Source organism: Ceratotherium simum, chromosome X (assembly GCF_057802395.1).
Source record: "Ceratotherium simum simum isolate JZ-2026a chromosome X, ASM5780239v1, whole genome shotgun sequence".
NCBI classification, from domain to species: domain Eukaryota; kingdom Metazoa; phylum Chordata; class Mammalia; order Perissodactyla; family Rhinocerotidae; genus Ceratotherium; species Ceratotherium simum.
Genome location: NC_141940.1, coordinates 115,693,590 through 115,711,703, shown reverse-complemented (window position 1 = coordinate 115,711,703; position 18,114 = coordinate 115,693,590). Strand labels below are relative to the sequence as shown.

The 18,114-nt window shown below is 41.5% G+C and overlaps 1 pseudogene; it reads right to left on the bottom strand.

Annotated features, from left to right (window-relative positions):
* Positions 1 to 1,728: 1,728 nt before the first annotated feature.
* The window catches only part of LOC101391006 (poly(rC)-binding protein 2-like), a 30,593-nt pseudogene continuing 14,207 nt past the window's right edge, over positions 1,729 to 18,114 (bottom strand).

The window sequence follows — 18,114 nt, the reverse complement described above, 5'->3', positions numbered from 1 at the left end:
AGTGTGGCAAATTAGATTTGAAGGTGCCAGTGTGAACATCTCAGGAATATTACATTGCACAGCCCTTTGGAGGGATTTGAAACTTTTCTATAGCCTTCTCTCCTTTACCAGAGCTGGTGTTATTTCTCTTTTGCATTGGCTTTTCCTAGTAGAGGGTGTAGCAGACAGTATTGGTTTTCTGCCACATCCCCTCCATATCCACCTATAGGCCAAAGGCTCTTTACTGCAAACACCTGCAATGCTTCACCTGCGGGACCTTTTCCAGCCCGAGGAGCATCTGGGCCCACCCTCAGGGTCAGCCCGAAGTGCTGGAGGACTAATCCCTCCACAGCTGCCCTCATCTAATGATAGATGGGAGTTGGTGGGGAAATACCCAGCTGCCACAGCCCTCCATTGGAGCAACTGTGAGGTGGGGTAACTCTGGGGTATGGGGCTCTGGGAGTTCCCCAGCAGGGCTGAGCTCCAGTGACCCCCAGTGTTTGATAGATTCCCTTTACTGGATGCCTTCCCTTCCTGTCTCACCTCTCCTACTGGTGTTTCTTGGAATCACCACCCAAAGAAACAACTTGCACTCAAACCCTTCTCTTAGTTTCTGCTTCTAGGATAACCCACACCAAGACAGAAAGTGAATATAAGGATTCCTCCTCACCCAAGTATCATGCAGCCAAGGCAACGCTTTATAACTCCCTTTCACAGACCGACTTTATCAAGTCTCCTGCTCCTACTGGATGGCATCATGTTGCAGTGGGAAAGCCATAAACTTTGCATTAGATTCAATCTTGAGTTCAAATCCTGCCTTTGCCATTGACTGGCTATTTCATGTGTGTAACCTTGCTCAAGTTATTTTGTCTCAGTGAACCTCAGTTTCCCCACTTATAAAAGAGGGAAAATAACACCTCCCTCCAGAATTGTTAAGAGAATGAACTATGTAATGTACATCAACAGCTCAATAGAGGGCTTGGGATAGAGCAGCAAAACAATAAATGTCAGTTCTTTGACCTCCAATAGGCTGCTCCACAGTCACTGCTAATAGAATAGAATGTTCTTGTCCTTGTAGCTTTTGTCATGGGGGAATAAAGCAAACAGATACCCAGAGCAAGAACATATGAAGATTCCAAGCTTCATGTGATTGCAAAACAGTGTAAAGATAACTATGAGGAAAACCACATCTGGCTAATTTTTTTTTCCAGTCCATCTTTATTTTTTGAAAAATTTCTGACATTTCCCATTCTTTTTGTTTGTTTGTTTGTTTTTGCTGAGGGAGATTCACCCTGAGCTAACATCTTCTGCCAATCTTCCTCTTTTTGTATGTGAGCCACCACCACGCATGGCCACTGACAGACGAGTGGTGTAGGTCCGCACCCAGAAACCAGGCCTGGACCACTGAAGCGGAGTGCACTGAACTTAACCACTAGGCCACCAGGGCTGGCCCAATATCCCACTCTTATAGTTCTATGACAAACAAAAAAATTCATGAGCAAAAAACCCCCAAATAAAACAAAACACGGAGAAGCTTATAAAACTAAATATGGAACTCAGCTCTAACATCTGAATGGAGAAAGGAATTAGAATAATTTAAAAATCAATTTACCAGTGGATGATAAAATGTAAAGAAACTGAAATTTTACAGACTATTTAAAACTTGGAGTTGCTGACTGTTCAGAAACCACACAGGTGGATTAAGGGTGGTGAATAGCCAAAAAGGATTATAGCTGAATCTGTGTTGTTTTAGCTGCTCCCCATGCCACCCGTCTTTGAGGAAATCCTGACGGTTAGATGTTGAACCAAGCTAATGCTGGCAGCAGATCCAATGATGGTAACCTGCCTATCACTAGATCCTTCCACTGGGTTTGCAATTTTGATCTGTGCTGCAGACATCTGGTAAGACATCAATCTTATCGATTTTGGCACACTAATGCCCCCTTATACGGCCAATTAAAATGCTTAGAACGGTGAATTCATGAATAGTCATAGTAGATGCATCCAGACCTTTCCAATAGACTTTCACCTCTGGAGAGTGGATTCAATGTCATTGAATCCAAGGTTGCCATGCATCATGGGAAAACAAGACTGTTGCATTGCCAACATGGGCAGCTTGGTTACATGTGGCTGTGGAATGGCCTGCTGTCCTTGAATGGTATAGGCCTCTAGAGGGAGTCCCTCCAGGTCAGCGTTGAGGACATGGATGGGGTGGCGTGAGAAAAGCTCACACATTGTTGCCTGTGCTATACCTGTCCTAACCGCCTGCAAAGATGACCAGAGAGCTGGATGGCCTTCAGAGTTGGGTGACTCCAACACGACCAGTCTAGGTCTGTTTGACACACTTGATGATAGATGGCTGAATGCCAGCGGTTGTAATGGCCTGCTCAGTTGAGTTGGCAAGCATATTCCCTGCCACCTGGACCTGAGCCCCTGTTCTCATCACATTTCCTTGATCTTGCAACCACCTTTCCCAATGAGGGAGCTACACTGACTAGCAAGGACCATCAGGCTCAGGGTGACCAGGGTCTACTGGCAGCTGTGCTTTTGTGCTGATATCCGCTTCCAGTTTGTCAATGATCATAGCAAAGGCTTTAAAGATGGCATTAGTGGGTGCAGCCAAAGTGGTAATTCTCTCAGCACAATTCCCTTCTGAGATGTTGATATGTGCACCACTCTCCCTACACATCTTCTTAACTGATTCTCCTTTCTTTCTGATGATACTGATAACTTCCTTTCCACGCATAAGGAGCTGGACAGTGAAAGTGACATTTAATCCATCTCCAGGGCCGGTCCGGTGGCTTAGCGGTTAAGTGCGCGCGGTCTGCTACTGGCGGCCTGGGTTCGGATCCTGGGCGTGCACCAATGCACCGCTTCTCCGGCCATGCTGAGGCCACGTCCCACATACAGCAACTAGAAGGATGTGCAACTATGACATACAACTGTCTACTGGGGCTTTGGGGAAAAAAAAAATCCATCTTCAGTCATACCCTCCAACTGCCTGCAGGGACCCTGTTGCCTTCCTGCCAATCCCTATTCCTCCTCTTGCCTTCTGCCCTTCCCCTTCCCAAACACTCCCCTTTCCTCCTGGCGCCTGCACTTTTTGGCTTTCACCACTACCAGTGACCAAAGACTTGCCCCTTCAAAGTCCAGCTCCCCAGAAAGCACTGGACATGGAGGTGTGATTAAAGGAGACACACAAAGCACTAAGCATAAAAGGAAAACAACTGATACATTTGATGACATTTAGATGTAGAGCTGTTGTTTAGCAAAAGACCCCATTAAGAAAGAAAAAGCAAGAGCTAGAGTAAGAGAAGATATTTGCAACTCCTATACCCACCAAAGGACCTTTATCTAGAATAGATGAGAACTCCTATAAATTAAGAAAGAAATAGAAACTCGGTAGAAAAATGAGCAAAAGGCTTCAGCGTGAGCTGCACAAAAGAGGATATCCAAATGACCAAGAAACGTAACAGAATGTGCTCAACATCATTACTACACAGAGAAATGCAAATGCAAATCTCCACTATACATCAAATAGACTGGCAAAAATTAAAACAGCTGACATTACCAAGTATAACCTAGGATGTGGAGCAACTAGAACTCTCATACACTGTTGGTAGGAGTGTGAATTGGTACCCTCGATTTGGGAGGAAGATACTTATACCCTATGCCCCTCTAATACATACTGTATAATTCTGTTTATATAGCTTTCAAAAACAAAACAAGTCTATAATTTAGGTATGCATACTTAGGTGGCAAAACAATATAACACTGCAAGGAAGTTATTACCATCAAGTCAGAGAAATGGTTACCTCTAGGGAGGAGGGAGGAATTTATAATGGGCCAGGAGTTCGCAGGGGTTTAGTGGAGGGGTTGGCAATGTTCTATTTCTTGACCTGGGTGGTAGTTACAAGAGTGTTTGGTCTACAATAATTCACTATGCTGCATGTTTGTGCTTCATGTAGTTTTCCATATGTGTGCTGTATTACACTATAAGAAAGTTAGAAAAAAACTTTCTCAAAGGAGGCTCTGAGCAACATTGGTTAATGAGATTTTAATATACGTTACTCACAAAAAGGGTTCCATGATCAAATACACTTCAGCACTGGAATAAATGAAGACAAACGTGTCTTTACTATGCCAAGGTACATTGTGAAATTTCAAGAGGGATCAAGAGTATGCGATGATTTATGTGACCACAGAACGCTTTTCCTAAGGGATGTCTTACAGAATGTATGCTTAGGAAAAGTAGGTGGAAAAAAACATCATAAAGCAAGTCCCAGTTTCACGAACCAGTTGATCTAGTCCAACCAAGGGCTTCAGGAGCTTTACGCAAAGTATAAAATGCAAAGTCACAAACAAACAAAATTTTAGGTGGTGCTGAACTGGCCCTCACTATTCTTAAAATCCTCATACTTGCAAGTCTCTACTCAATTGATCCCAAACGCTGAGTCGTGAGAGATCAATCCATACCCATACCCATACTCTCTGGCTATGTTTGTTCCAGTTTTCATAGTCACCATGTGGATGTATGGACCACCTGTATTTGCTCACTTCTTGTTGTTTTATGTTGATGTCAATCATAGTTGTTTATAAGCAAAATCATTCTGATGGATTCCAACATCTGCCCCAAAGCTGGTGCTGCAACACTGCTCTCACTGGGACACTGTCAGTTTACTTTCACTGTATAACAAACCTCCCCAAAACCTAGTGGCTTCAAACAGCAACCACAATCCTGTGCTCTGGAAATTTGTACTGGGCTCCGATGGATGAGCCTTCTGCTGGTCTCAACTGGGTGTCACTCATGTGTCTGTGGGCAGCTGCTAGGTCAGCTGGGATATTGGCTAGCTATTAGCTGAGGCAGCCATTTGAGTTCCAGCCGTGGATTTCTCTCATCATCCATCAGGCAGCCCTAGATGGGCTTGTTCACATGGTAGCTGTAACAAGAATCCTAAGAATAGCAAGAGAGACAGATACCCCCAATGTGCAAGTGCTTTTCAAATCTTTGCTTGCATCACATTTGTTATTATCCTATTGGTCAAACAAATCACATGGCCAAGTCTAGAGTCAGTGTAGAAGGAAACTACCCAAGGGTACAGATACAGGGAGACTTGAACAACTTGGGAGCCATTACTGCATCAATCTGCCAAAGGTACTTCTGGCATCATAGCCATTCATTGTCAAAACTATCTCTAAAACTACACTGACTTATGGTACCTCTGATACCAGTCAAATTCACTGCTGAGTTGTATTTTTAAAAACAAACTTGTTCATCAGTCTTTTAAAGGAATGATCCAAATAGGAGAAAGGCTGATTAAAACAGAGATCTATTACGTTTTCAAAGATATGATGAAATGTAAACAGTTTCTCCTAAGGAAAGTATGCAAGATGATTATTCAAAGAGAAATTTAATTATAATCTAAAAAACAGAGGGATTCTAGCAGATATGAATTATCGTTAGATTGCATTTGTTGTAGAAATACAAAAACTATGACCTTTCCTTTAGTTTCATTTGTTTTTATTTAACAAAATCTGTTCCTTGTTTTTTTTCAACATGACTCTGTCTTGTTTACAGTTTAGCTGTTGCAGACTTCAAATTATCATCTAAGGCTGGACATATTAACCCTGCCTGTTAGAAGAGAAGAAGCCTGTCATGTTGGGTAATTATGGCTGCAGGAGGCAATAAGGAAAAGGCAGAACAGGCCCAGGCCTGCTTTCTGTTGTCTTTAGGCATTGACAGTCTATGGCTGTAGCCATGCTGAGTTGGAAAGAGATCCAAGTCACAACAGTATTTGGAGGTAATTTCTCTCAGGAAATGGCAAGGATCATCAAGTGACTCCAGATGGGATTGCCAACCTTGATTCTGTTTGACCACCTAAGGCCACCATCTTGTGCTGATTTTACACTATCAAGACCACAAGAAAGGATTGTCACCAAGAATTTTAGACTCTCAGTTCTGTCATTCCTGGTAAAAATCTCCTATTTCTTTGCTTTGGATAACATTGAAGTCTATAGATAATTTAGAATTTGATGAAGTCATAGTTTCTAAACTTTTTATTGATAAAGTGAGATGATGATGATGATGATAATGATGATAGAGAGTAGCAGCTCTTGCCAAGAATCATTTTTAAGTTTCACGACACCCTCTTATGTCTATTTGACACAGGAAAAACCAGAGGCACCAAGAGATTAGCTAACTTGCCCAAGGACCCACAATTTGTAAATGGTGGCAGCAGGATTTGAACCCAGGTCTAATCTGACTCTAAAGTGCTACTCTTAACTACTCAGCCACACCACCCCCTTTTGAGAACTTGCTGGGTATGTTTGAGCAGCAGCAGCATCGTCATCATCATCATCATCATCATCATCTACACTTTTCTTGAGCATTCACTGTTTGTAGTGTGTGCAGAACTGTGCTGGAAGTGTGGTATTAAAAAACGCCTCTTGTACAATAGAACTTGAGATAAACAGCCTTATAAATAGCTCTCTCTAGTTGGCGGTCTTGGTGGAGAGGGAAAGCATAAATTACAAGAACCTTGTCAATTGACAAACCTGCTTTTAGTTAGAGGTTTAGCACCCTCCACCTCCCTCAACAAATCCCTATAAGGGAGTTGATAACAAGCAGCAAATGGAAGAGTTTGACTCCTAGCACATCTTCTCCACCACATCCACCCCAACATTTTATTGCTTGATGAAAGTGTATGAAGTTAGGAAACCCAAGAGAGAGCAGGGAGCATCCTGGGTATCTCACAACTGTAACGTTCAGATACCAAATCATTGAGAAATGACCTTTCACATTTACATATGGTTTTGTTTCTGTCTCATGCCAGTTAAAGGCATAGACTCAGGAAACAGACTGCTTGAGGTCAACCACAGATCTGCCATTTTACTAGCTGTGTGACCTTGGACAAGTTATTAAACCTCTCTGGGCCTCAATTTCCTCAACTGGAAAAAGGAAATGATAATAGTATTCTTTGCAATTGAATTATTGTGGAGATTAAGATAATATATGTACAACACATAGTGCCTGGCGCATAGTAAGTGCTATTTAAATGTTAGCTATTAATATTATTATTCTGTTGAACAGCTTAAATCAGGTAGAGGTTTTCATTTTCTTTTTCTTTTATTTTGCAGGGGAAGATTCACCCTAAGCTAACATGTGCTGCCAATCTTCCTCCTGTTTTTTTCTTTTCCCCCACCAAATCGCCAGTACATAGTTGTGTATAGTTGTAAGTTCTTTTGGTTCTTCTATGTGAGCCACCACCACAGCATGGCTACTGACAGATGTGTGGTGTGGTTCCTCTCCAGGGAACTGAACCTGGGCCACCAAAGCAGAGCGTGCTGAACTTTAACCACTAGGCCATCAAGCCTGGCTCAAGGTTTTCATTTCCTTACTTTAAAAAATTTAAAAACTAGTTAAAATTATTTTTAATAGAAAAGGCGATTTTTTTCCTGATTTTAAAAGTAATGCATGTTCTTTGTAAAAGTTTAGAAAATGCAGAGTTATAAAAGATTGCTTTCAAACTTTTAAGTATCCAGGGGCCGGCCCCATGGCGCAAGCAGTTAAGTGCACAGGCTCCGCTGCAGTGGCCCAGGGCTCGCCGGTTCAGATCCCGGGCGCGCACCGACGCACCGCTTGTTAAGCCATGCTGTGGCGGCGTCCCATATAAAGTAGAGGAAGATGGGCACGGATGTTAGCTCAGGGCCAGTCTTCCTCAGCAAAAAGAGGAGGATTGGCATTGGATGTTAGCTCAGGGCTGGTCTTCCTCACACACACACATAAAAATTTTGAGTATCCAAATTCTACTATCCTGATATAATATATCAAACCATCCAGAACTTAGTGGCTTGAAACAATAATCAATGATTACTTCATAATTCTGTGGGTTGGCAGGTTAGGCTCAGCATATCTCTGCAGTCTTCTGGAGGCTTGGCTGGGGCTGGATGGTCAAGCCTGGCCTCACTGATAGCTGGCAGTTGGCAGGCTGTTGGCCAAGGCACCTCAGTTTTCCTCCACATGACCTCTCCAGCAGGCTATTCACCTGCTGGAGAATAGGCTGTTCACCTTTGCACATGGGAGTCTCAGGGTTCCAAGTACAGCAACAAGAGGCAAAGCACCAAAGCGCAAGCATTTCTCAGGCCTCTCCTAGGACCATGTCTGCCAATGTCCCATTGGCCAAACAAGTTACATGGCTAAGCATGGATTTTTTTTTTTGATATAATTTTATTTATTTATTTATTTATTTTTCCCCCAAAGCCCCAGTAGATAGTTGTATGTCATAGCTGCACATCCTTCTAGCTGCTGCATGTGGGACGCCGCCTCAGCATGGCCGGAGAAGCGGTGCATCGGTGCGCGCCCGAGATCCAAACCCGGGCCGCCAGCAGCGGAGGGCACGCACCCAACCGCTAAGCCACGGGGCCGGCCCTAAGCATGGATTTAAGCGGTCAAGAGACATTCCAAAGGTACAAGCATACAGAGATAGGAATAGTTTGAGGCTATTTTTTGCAATTCACCCCAGATAAATACTGTTAAATATTACATACATATATAAAATGTGTATATATGTGTATGTATGTGTGTATATGTTGTACACATATATATACTTTTTTACGCATACAAATACATGAAAAAATATACACCCAAACAAAAATAATCGTATTAAACATGATGTTTTGTAACTTGTTTTTTCCCCATTAATGATATACTGGGGACATTTTAATGTCCTCATTTTAAGATGTGCATAATATTACATTGTATGGATTTACCATGACAAATTTAACCAAAGTCTCTTGTATGATTTTTAGGTTGTTTCCAATTTTGCAATAAACTTCTGAATATGTAGACTTTCATACATTTTTCTCGTTAGTTCCTTGGTGTACATATTTCAACCTCTGACATATTGCAAGAATACTCTACAGAAAGATTATATCCGGAGATGATATCCAAAATACTCAATGACAGAATGGATACTGACCTTAGCATGGGGCCGTGTCCTGAAGGAAACCCTTAATTGCTGGGTTGGGAGGTCCAGGTCCCAGAGGAGAAGGCCAAGTAGCTGGGGTAGTGGGTGACACTCAAAGGTGCTAGTGGTGCGATAACTGTCTTTTACCTTTACAACCACACTAAATATCAGCCACAGAGAAGTGTGTGGGAATATCTGTTTCCCATCCCCCTCTGCAACTGTAGATGTTGTCTGTCTTTTTAATCTTTGCCAAGCTGATCCATGATAATAATGAAAATAATACCATCTTTTATTCTGTATTTTTCTAACCACAAGCGAGGGCACTTTTTTATGTTTCATCACCATTTGTATTGGGTTGTTGTTGTTGCTTTTAATGAATTGCCCATTTATATTCTCTGCCCTTTTTTCTTTGAGATGTTACTCTTTTCATTAAAAAGCTAATATTTATTGATATCTTATAATGTGTCACTATTCTAAGCCCTTAATAGGCATTACCTATTTTTAATATTCACTATGACCCTGTAAAGTTATTATTATTCTCATTTTAGAGATGTGAAAACAGAGACAGAGATTCAGTAATCTGCCCACCAGGATCTTCTTTGTAAGTACTGGGGCCAGGATTCAAATCCAGGCAGTCAGATCCCGTAATTCAGGTTCTTCATCATTTTGATCTATTCTATTGCTCCTGTACTATTTACTTATAAGAGCTTTTTACATACGGACATTAATTTTTAAAATACATATTGTACACTTTTCCTAGTTTGTCCTTCTACTTTTAACTTTCCTTATGCTGTTGCTTGTTGTACCGGAGTTTAAAAATTTTACAGATGCACTTTTCTATATGAATTTTAATTTTTTTAGCTTGATTGAGGTTTAATTGACATATAAAATGGTAATATATTTAAAATATACAACGTGATGATTTGATATTCGTATACATTGTGAAAGGATTCCCACCATCGAGTTAGTTAACACATTCATCACCTCACGTATTTACCTTTTTTTTTTCTTTTCGGTGAGAACACTTAAGTTCTACTTTCTTAACAAATTTCAATTATACAATACAATATTATCAAATATAGTCACCATGTTAGACGTTAGATCCTTAGACCTTATTTTTCTTATAACCGATAGTTTTTATAAGTTTAAAAATACTTAATATGGTCAAATAGCTCAAGCTTTTTTCTGAATGGATTTTGTCTTTAATATTATTCTCAGATGTTTCCTATCTAAAGGATATAAACATATTCATCTATCTTTTCTTCTAAGATAGTGAACTTCAGAACTGCCTATATTAACAAAATATACGTGCTTAGGCCCCACTTCAGATCTATTGAATTAGAATTTCTACAATGAGGACTAGATGTTTGTTCTTTTAAAAAGGTACACAAACTTACAGTCCAAGAGGCCTGGTAAATACACGGATTTATCTCTTCTTACTCCCCAAAGCACATGAAATTGACTGAAGAAATAATAAATTAAAAATATATCTACAAAATCAATTCCAGATGGGTTAAAAAGTTACTTGTGAAATCCCAAACTGAACTTTTAGAAGAATACACAGGAGAATATCTGTATTAGTCAGAGTTCTCTACAGAAACAGAACCAATAGGCTGTGTATATACATAGAAAGAGAGAGAGGGAGAGGGAGAGAGACATTTATTTTAAGGACTTGACTGACACGATTGTAGGGGTGGAACAGAAAGTTTAAAATCCCCAGGGCAGGCCAGCAGACTGGAAATTCCAGCGAGAGTTGATGTTGCAGTCTTGAGTCTGAAGGCAGTTCTGAGACCAAATTCCTTCTTCCTTGAGGAACTTCAGTCTTTTCTCTTAAGGCCTTCAACTGATTAGATGAGGCCCACACACACTCTGGATGGTAATTTGCTTTATCAAAGTCTTTATCAAAGTAAATGTTAATCACATCTATAAAACACCTTCACAGCAACATCTAGACTGGTATTTGACCAAACAACTGGGCGCCATAGCCTAGCCAAGTTGACACAGAAAATTAACTATCACAATAGCTTTATGACCCTGTGGTAGAGAAGGAGTTTTAAACCAGACACACACACATACAAACACACATGCACAAGGACTTGATAAATGGTTTGAACAGGGGGAAATGTTGTGTTTTCTTACCCCGTGCAGTTCTTCCCCCTCATTTGAGATGCCCCCAAGTAGACCAGAATCCAGATTAGATAATATGCTTCATGGGATCATCACAATGTGCTTCCTTGCCAGAGAGCTATTTTCTTTCTTACACTTCTGTGATTCCTGATAAACACCAAGAAACACTGTACAAGAACATAAAAGAGACAAGTGTGTTTTAATTCGGGCTCTACAAACCTAGATATTAGTTGTGGTACCACAATATCCCAGGCAAAAATAGCAAACGACAGATTTATTGTTGTCCTAATTTAAAACAAGCCTGCTTTATTTTTAAAAATACAACCTCAAAACACAGCTCACCAGACGTGACATGGAATGCATTATATGTCTAACCAAAAAACAAAATGCTACTCAGTACAGTGGACTTGAAAATTATCTTGCTATTAATAGATCTCCCGGATGGCTGTGATCTGTTGGATTTGATACATTCAGGTTTTGGCAGCTGCTGAGGACTGAAAACAAGACGTTCCATACGTTATTACTTAACAAAGAAACTAGGTCATGAAATAGCCCTTTGGTGAATGTTTTAAAAAGAATTTGAAGAGCCCAATCCCATCTTTAATAAGTCCCTGTCCCCGAGTATGTTTGGCAAAGCAGCAATGTGATTAGCAGACTCCTTCTCTGGAACTGTGTGAAATTGAAAGCAACTTGGGGTACGCTGTTGCTTTCATCTCTTCATCTGGCACAAATGCTTCAAACATTGTGCACCCGCAACAAATATTTGCTGAATCTAAAAGCATCCCTCTCTTTCCTTTTATATTCCGAAGGCCTGACACTGAGCTACTGATGCAAATGTTTGGATTGAGGACCTGTATGAACATATCTGTTGGACAGATAACAACATTTTCAAGAGTTTAAGGTAACACTGATCTGTTCTGCTGCACCCCAAATATTTTTTAAATGTTTAATTGGAAGATGTTTCTACCCACGGACCCCTTTAAAAACAAACTTTTTTTTTTTAAAGAAAAGAGATTACAAAAAATAATTTAGTGGATTTTAGGGTTTGATTTTTTTATTTAAAAAATACTTGTTTTAAGTTGGATTCCCCAGTAGTAGACTCTGAGATGAAGGTTCATAAAAACCAGTAAGGAAATGGAACTGGAAAGGGAAGAGCTCCAAGGAGGGGTGATATATCAAGCAAAGTCCCCAGGAGGGTAACTTGGGCTCAGTCGCGCTCTGGGGATAGTGTAGGTCCTCATCAAAGGACAAAGGAGCTGGAGTGTTGATAGGATGATAATCAGTGGATCAGGACCCACTGCAGCATAGATTCCCAGGCACTTCTGGATCTCCTTCCGTGGACAAAGTGGGTTCTAGCAGCCTGAGGATTGTCCTCCAACAAGAGATGTAGGTGCCAGCTGGGGGTGTGGGGGGGCGCTAGTGACAGATGTGCATGAAGATGGTGAAGGGCTCTCAGGGGATAAGTGCAGACAACTGCCAGTGTCTGCCTCACTATTCCACAAGGGATAATTTGTCAAGGTCTCTCCATACATTCGAAGCAAGCCCAGGTATGAAGGGAAGGAGGTACTATGTAGGCGATATAATGTTTGAGGCAAATCACCGTATTTTCTTCAGTGTCCCCGCCCCCAGGTTGAGTCAATAGAAAGAGGTTATAGAGGAATTTGCTTTAGATATTGGCAACTATGGGATACTTCCCTCATGAGGGCAAACCCACCAATAGATCCCCAAGGCTGGGAAGTGGTGGACAGTGAACAGCTCTGGTGAGCAAGAACAGAAAATCAATCCTGAAGGGGGTACTTGGGTCAAAGACAGAAAAATGAGCTCAAGCCAGGGCTTCACTGGAGAGAGGAAGGAGAAGGGGATGGGAGAAAGATAGCTGGAACTGGAATAACCATTATTGTAATTATAATAAAATTATAAAGCTACATTGTACAACATATATAATAATGCAATATATGAATTATTTAAATAACTGTAATGCATATTGAATGTACAACCCACATTACAAGTACTCAATAGCCACATGTGGCTAGCAGCTACTGTATTGGACAGTGTAGCTCTAGAACATTCTATAATCACAGAAAGTTCTGTTGGACAGTGCTGGGCTAGAGCTTACTGAATGGATCAAGGGTTTAGATATAATGGACCTCACTCTCGTCTCAAACTCTTGTTTTCTTCCTCCCCATACTCAGCTTATAACAAATCAAATTTTGCCACTGGGATTTCCCTGAAAAATTTGGAATAGCTAGTTAAAGGGCAATAGTATGAAGATACTTTTTAAACTTTCTGTCTGCAGTTACCTCTGTTAAGTGACTTTTGACTCCTTGGGTCCAACCTGAGTTGGAGTGGTTAAATGTTAACTCATGTTTAGTACACATTGAGCTTCCAATGAGCTGTTACAACAACCAACCAGTCATGTTCACTTTCTTCTTCGATTGCTCTTTTCCTTTATCTTATTGTTTGTGTACATTTTAATCTTTACAAGGAAAAAGAACAAAGTATGATCTTAAGAAGGAGGAGGCAAGAAGCCACGCGGGCGTAGAAACAGTGGCAGAATCTAACTTTCTCCCTCTGTCTTCCACTCCCATTTGCACATGGCCAGGGCAGGACAATTATGCTTAGCTGCCGGGACAATTTCTCACCAGATCAAGTGACCAAGTAGAATTTGGGCATCGTATTTCCAACAGCTTTGGATCTGCTGCTGCTTTTGTTGACATCCAGGAGCGTTTTTGAAGTGCAGATTGCCTCCTGGGCCACCAGTCAAAAGTCCAAGGTTAAGGAGATCCTGTGTTATAATGGATCACCTTTTTTCCAAAGTTGAATTACAAATTGTCTTAATTTGGGTGCCCCCAGAAGAAGATCCTGACACAAGGATTCAAGTGCAAGCACTTTGTTTATGGGGTAATTCCAGGAAACACTGGCAGTGGGTGGTGGGGAAGAGAGAGGAAAAGGAAGGAAGCCAATTAGGACACACTATCAAGCAAGTTTCCCAGTGGGAATTCCGGGATACACTGCCTCAGCATTAGCCCACAGAAGGTGAGAGAGCTGGGGCATTTATCCATCATTTCTCATCTGTCACTGGTTGAAGGAAGCTTGGGGAGAGGAGATACAGGAGCACCTTTGGCCTACTGTGTGCATGAGCAGAGAAAGCCCTCAGACAAAGAAATACAGATTCAGGCATTCAGGCTGGCATGCAGGGAAATGGTGAGTGTTGAAGGATATGGGTTGGGGCATTTACAGAGTCTGCTACACAGACATATTTTTATTTTTAAGCAGACAAAATAGACCTAAGACTCTTAGAGTACAGCCCATCCATGTCCTAGTAGGGCTGATCCACTGGCGCAGAGGAGATAATGAATCACTGCCAAATGGAAAAACAAAAGAATCTTTAGTGGGCAACTTGACCTCTGGTCAGAACAGCCCAAATAGTTGAGAGTGAGGACAGAGCCTTTGGTATTACATGCCTCTGAATTGAAAAGGCGGGGAGACAGTGTTCTGGCTTTTGCACTAAAGAAGACATGGAACAACTTATTTTAACCACTTGTCAGAGGATACATGGGCTGCTTGTGCATTCTGGAATTTCTGAGAGAGACTTACCAAATGCTTTCTGCTGAGGCTGACAAAGCCAAGCTGGGGTATCTGTGTGCCAGGAATATATGGTTGCATATGTGCCACTGTTGATCTGTTTGCAAAATATGCCATATGTTGACAGCCTAACATATGTTGAGCTATATGGAAGATCAGTCAGAGAGAAAGAGATATAGAGTATAAGAAAGAGCCAGGAAGAACTCAGAAAGAGAGCCAGAAAGAGTGTAAGAAAGAGCCAGAGTGTAAGAAAGAGACGGAGAAGGAAAAATATGAAAGTGAAAATAAACCCTTGTGACTTTGGAGAGGTGGTGAATTCCTTGAGCATAAGGGGTGTGTCTCAGTCATCTGTAATCCCCAGTGCCTACAGTTTTGCTGGAGACGTAGTAGATGCTTAGTTAGTGCATCCTGAGAATGAAAAAAGTTAGCACATGCAAGGTGCTTAGAACTGTGTCTCCTACGTAGATGATGCATGGTATGTGGAGATTGAATTCATGCATGAGAGGATGTTTAGAGCTGGGAAGACTCTTGGAGTTTCGTTATATCACTCTTTTACGCATAAAACTGAATCTTGGAGGAGCAGGAGAACAATGACAGCCATGGCAGCCTCGGGGCCCCGGTGTTGGAGCTGATGCTTGTGTCCCGAGGTGTCATCCACCACCTCTTTACCACACTGCTCTCACTGCTGGTGTCTGGACCCAACATGTTCCTGCTGCATCCACTCTGGTGCCCTTGGGCTTCTCACTGCATTCCAAGGCCCTGCACAACTGATAAGTTTATGGGCTGGTGACATACAAAATGATAACACTCCCAGAAGAGAACCAAGAGGAAAAGCTTCATAACATTGCATTTGGCAATGATTTCTTGGCCATGACACCAAAAGCACAGGCAACAAAAGAAAAACTAGATAAATTGGACTACATAAAACTTAAAAACTTTTATTCATTAAAGGACACAATCAACAAAGTGAGAAGGCAACCTACAGAATGGGAGAAAATATTGCAAATCATATATTTGATAACGGGTTAATATCCAGGATATATAGGGAACTCCTACAACTCAACAACAAAAAATCAAATAACTCGATCAAAAAATGGGCAAAGGACTTGAATAGACATTTCTCCAAAGATGATATATAAATGGCCAACAAGCATATGAAAAGATGCTCAACATCACTAATCAAATGCAAATGCAAATCTAAACCACAATGAGATATCACCTTATACCCATTAGGATAGCTACTATCCCCAAAACAGAAAATACAAATATTGGTGGGGATGTGGAGAAGTTGGAACCCTTATGCACTATTGGTGGGATTTTAAAATGGTGCAACCACTATGGAAAACAGTACGGAGAGTCCTCAAAAAATTAAAAATAGAACTACCATATGATCTAGGAATTGCGCTTCTGGATATATCTCCAAAAGAATTGAAAGCAGTGTCTCAATGATATTTGCATACTCATGTTCATAGCAGCATTATTCATAATAGCCAAGAGGTGGAGGCAACCCAAATGTCCATCAATGAATGAATGGATAAACAAAATGTGGTATATACATAAAATGAAATATTACACAGCCTTAAAAAGGAAGGAAATCCTGTCACATGCTACAACATAGACGAACCTTGAGAACATTATGCTGAGTACAATAAGCGAGTCACGAAAAAATAAATACTGTATGATTCCATTTATATGAGGTATCTAAAGTAGTCAATTTCATAGATATAGAAAGTAGAATTGTGGTTACCAGGGGCTGGGGGAAACAGAGCAAAGGGAAGTTGTTGTTTAAGGGGTATAGGGTTTCAGTTCTGCAAGATGAAAAAGTTGAGGAGATCTGTTTCACATCAATATAAATATACTTAACACTTTCTGGGCAAACCCAGTTCTGCTTTTCAAGCAGGCTGCCTATTAGGCTCTGCCAATAGGGGGCACTAGAGTAGATTAGAAGGCTATAGAAGGGAGGAAGGACTTTCTCGTTTCTGTTTGCTTTCTGTTCCTGTGGGCATCACAACAGATGCACAGCTCCTTGGCAGTAGCAGTTCCTTCCTGTAGCAGTGAAATCCAGTTTGCATCTAACACTCCGGGTCAACTTCACTACCACCCTCACCCCTGCTCCTCCCACCCACACAAGAGACACCAGCACCACTGGTTGATGTCACCTCCTCAGAGGTCTGGGACCCAGCCCCATGGGACTGGGGACCCCTACGTTTTGATAATTCCAACCTCTTTCCTTTGTCCCCAGCTCCAGGAGCAGTAGCTGCCTCCAGCAGGTGCTACCTCTGGGATAACCTCAGTGTTCTCTTTTTGCGTTTTCAGTTACCTAATTAACAACTTTATACCTAGTTAACAATTCTTTATATTAAATTCTCTTTGTTAAAATAACTGGTGTGATTTCAGTCTCCCGGCTAGACCTCGATTGATATTTCACTCAGCATTTTTTATCTGTTGTCTGTGGGAGTGTTGGTCTGAATTATTATTTTCCCCTTACCCAAACTGGAAGCCCCTCAAATACTATTATTATGTTACATAAACAAGTCTCCATTGATCCATTGCATCATCACTAAGGCCAAACCCTGCAGTCTTTGCTTTTGCCCCAAGATAGATGATGAGGAGCTCCTCTTTCTTTAAAGTGTCCCTATCCCATTTCATGGGGGGACCTTTCAGCTCTGTTAGGAAAGATGTACAGCCCTGATTCCACAGGGGATGTGCCCCTTTCAAACTGTGTAGAAGGAAATGTACCCTGGCCTGAGTTTGAGGATTCATGCAGAACAGCTGACATGGTCATTCAACTCCAAGTATTGTCAGCACCACTGTGGCTCTGCCACTTCATAACTGGATTTTAACTCAGGCTGCAGATGGCCCACTAACCGCCTTGGCTTCTTAGGCTCACAGTGATATATATGGAAAGGATCTTGGCAATCATCTGCTCCAATGCCCCCCATTCCTAAATGAAGAAACTGAATCCGGACGTCTCATGGCCCAATGAGGAGAAAGTCAGGAGTAGGACACCCAGAGTTCTGGCTCCATTCCAGTTCTCCTTTTATGCTTGGCTTCAGTTTCTTACATGTCCACATGTCCACCCACCTGCAGCCTATCTTCTGCATTGTCTCCTCCTGTCCATCCTTCCAGTCCCTTGGTCTCCCCTCATCCCTTATGCATATTATGCTCCAGCTAAGCTTCAACATTTACTCTTCATTGAGCATGACATTGATCCCCTTTCCTCTGGACATTTGTAGCCATTGTTTCCTCTGCCTAAGATTTCCTTCCCTCCTAATCTAACTATCAAAATCCCAACCATCTTCAGGGTCAATCCAAATGGCACTTCGTCGTGCATCCTTCTCTAGAATACAAAGCTGGAAATAGTTTCTCCATCCTCTGTATTGCTACGACACTCTGTATTTCTATCAGACCATCCTTTAGTTCTGCCTTGTGTTATAGTTGTTTATGCTCACTTTTC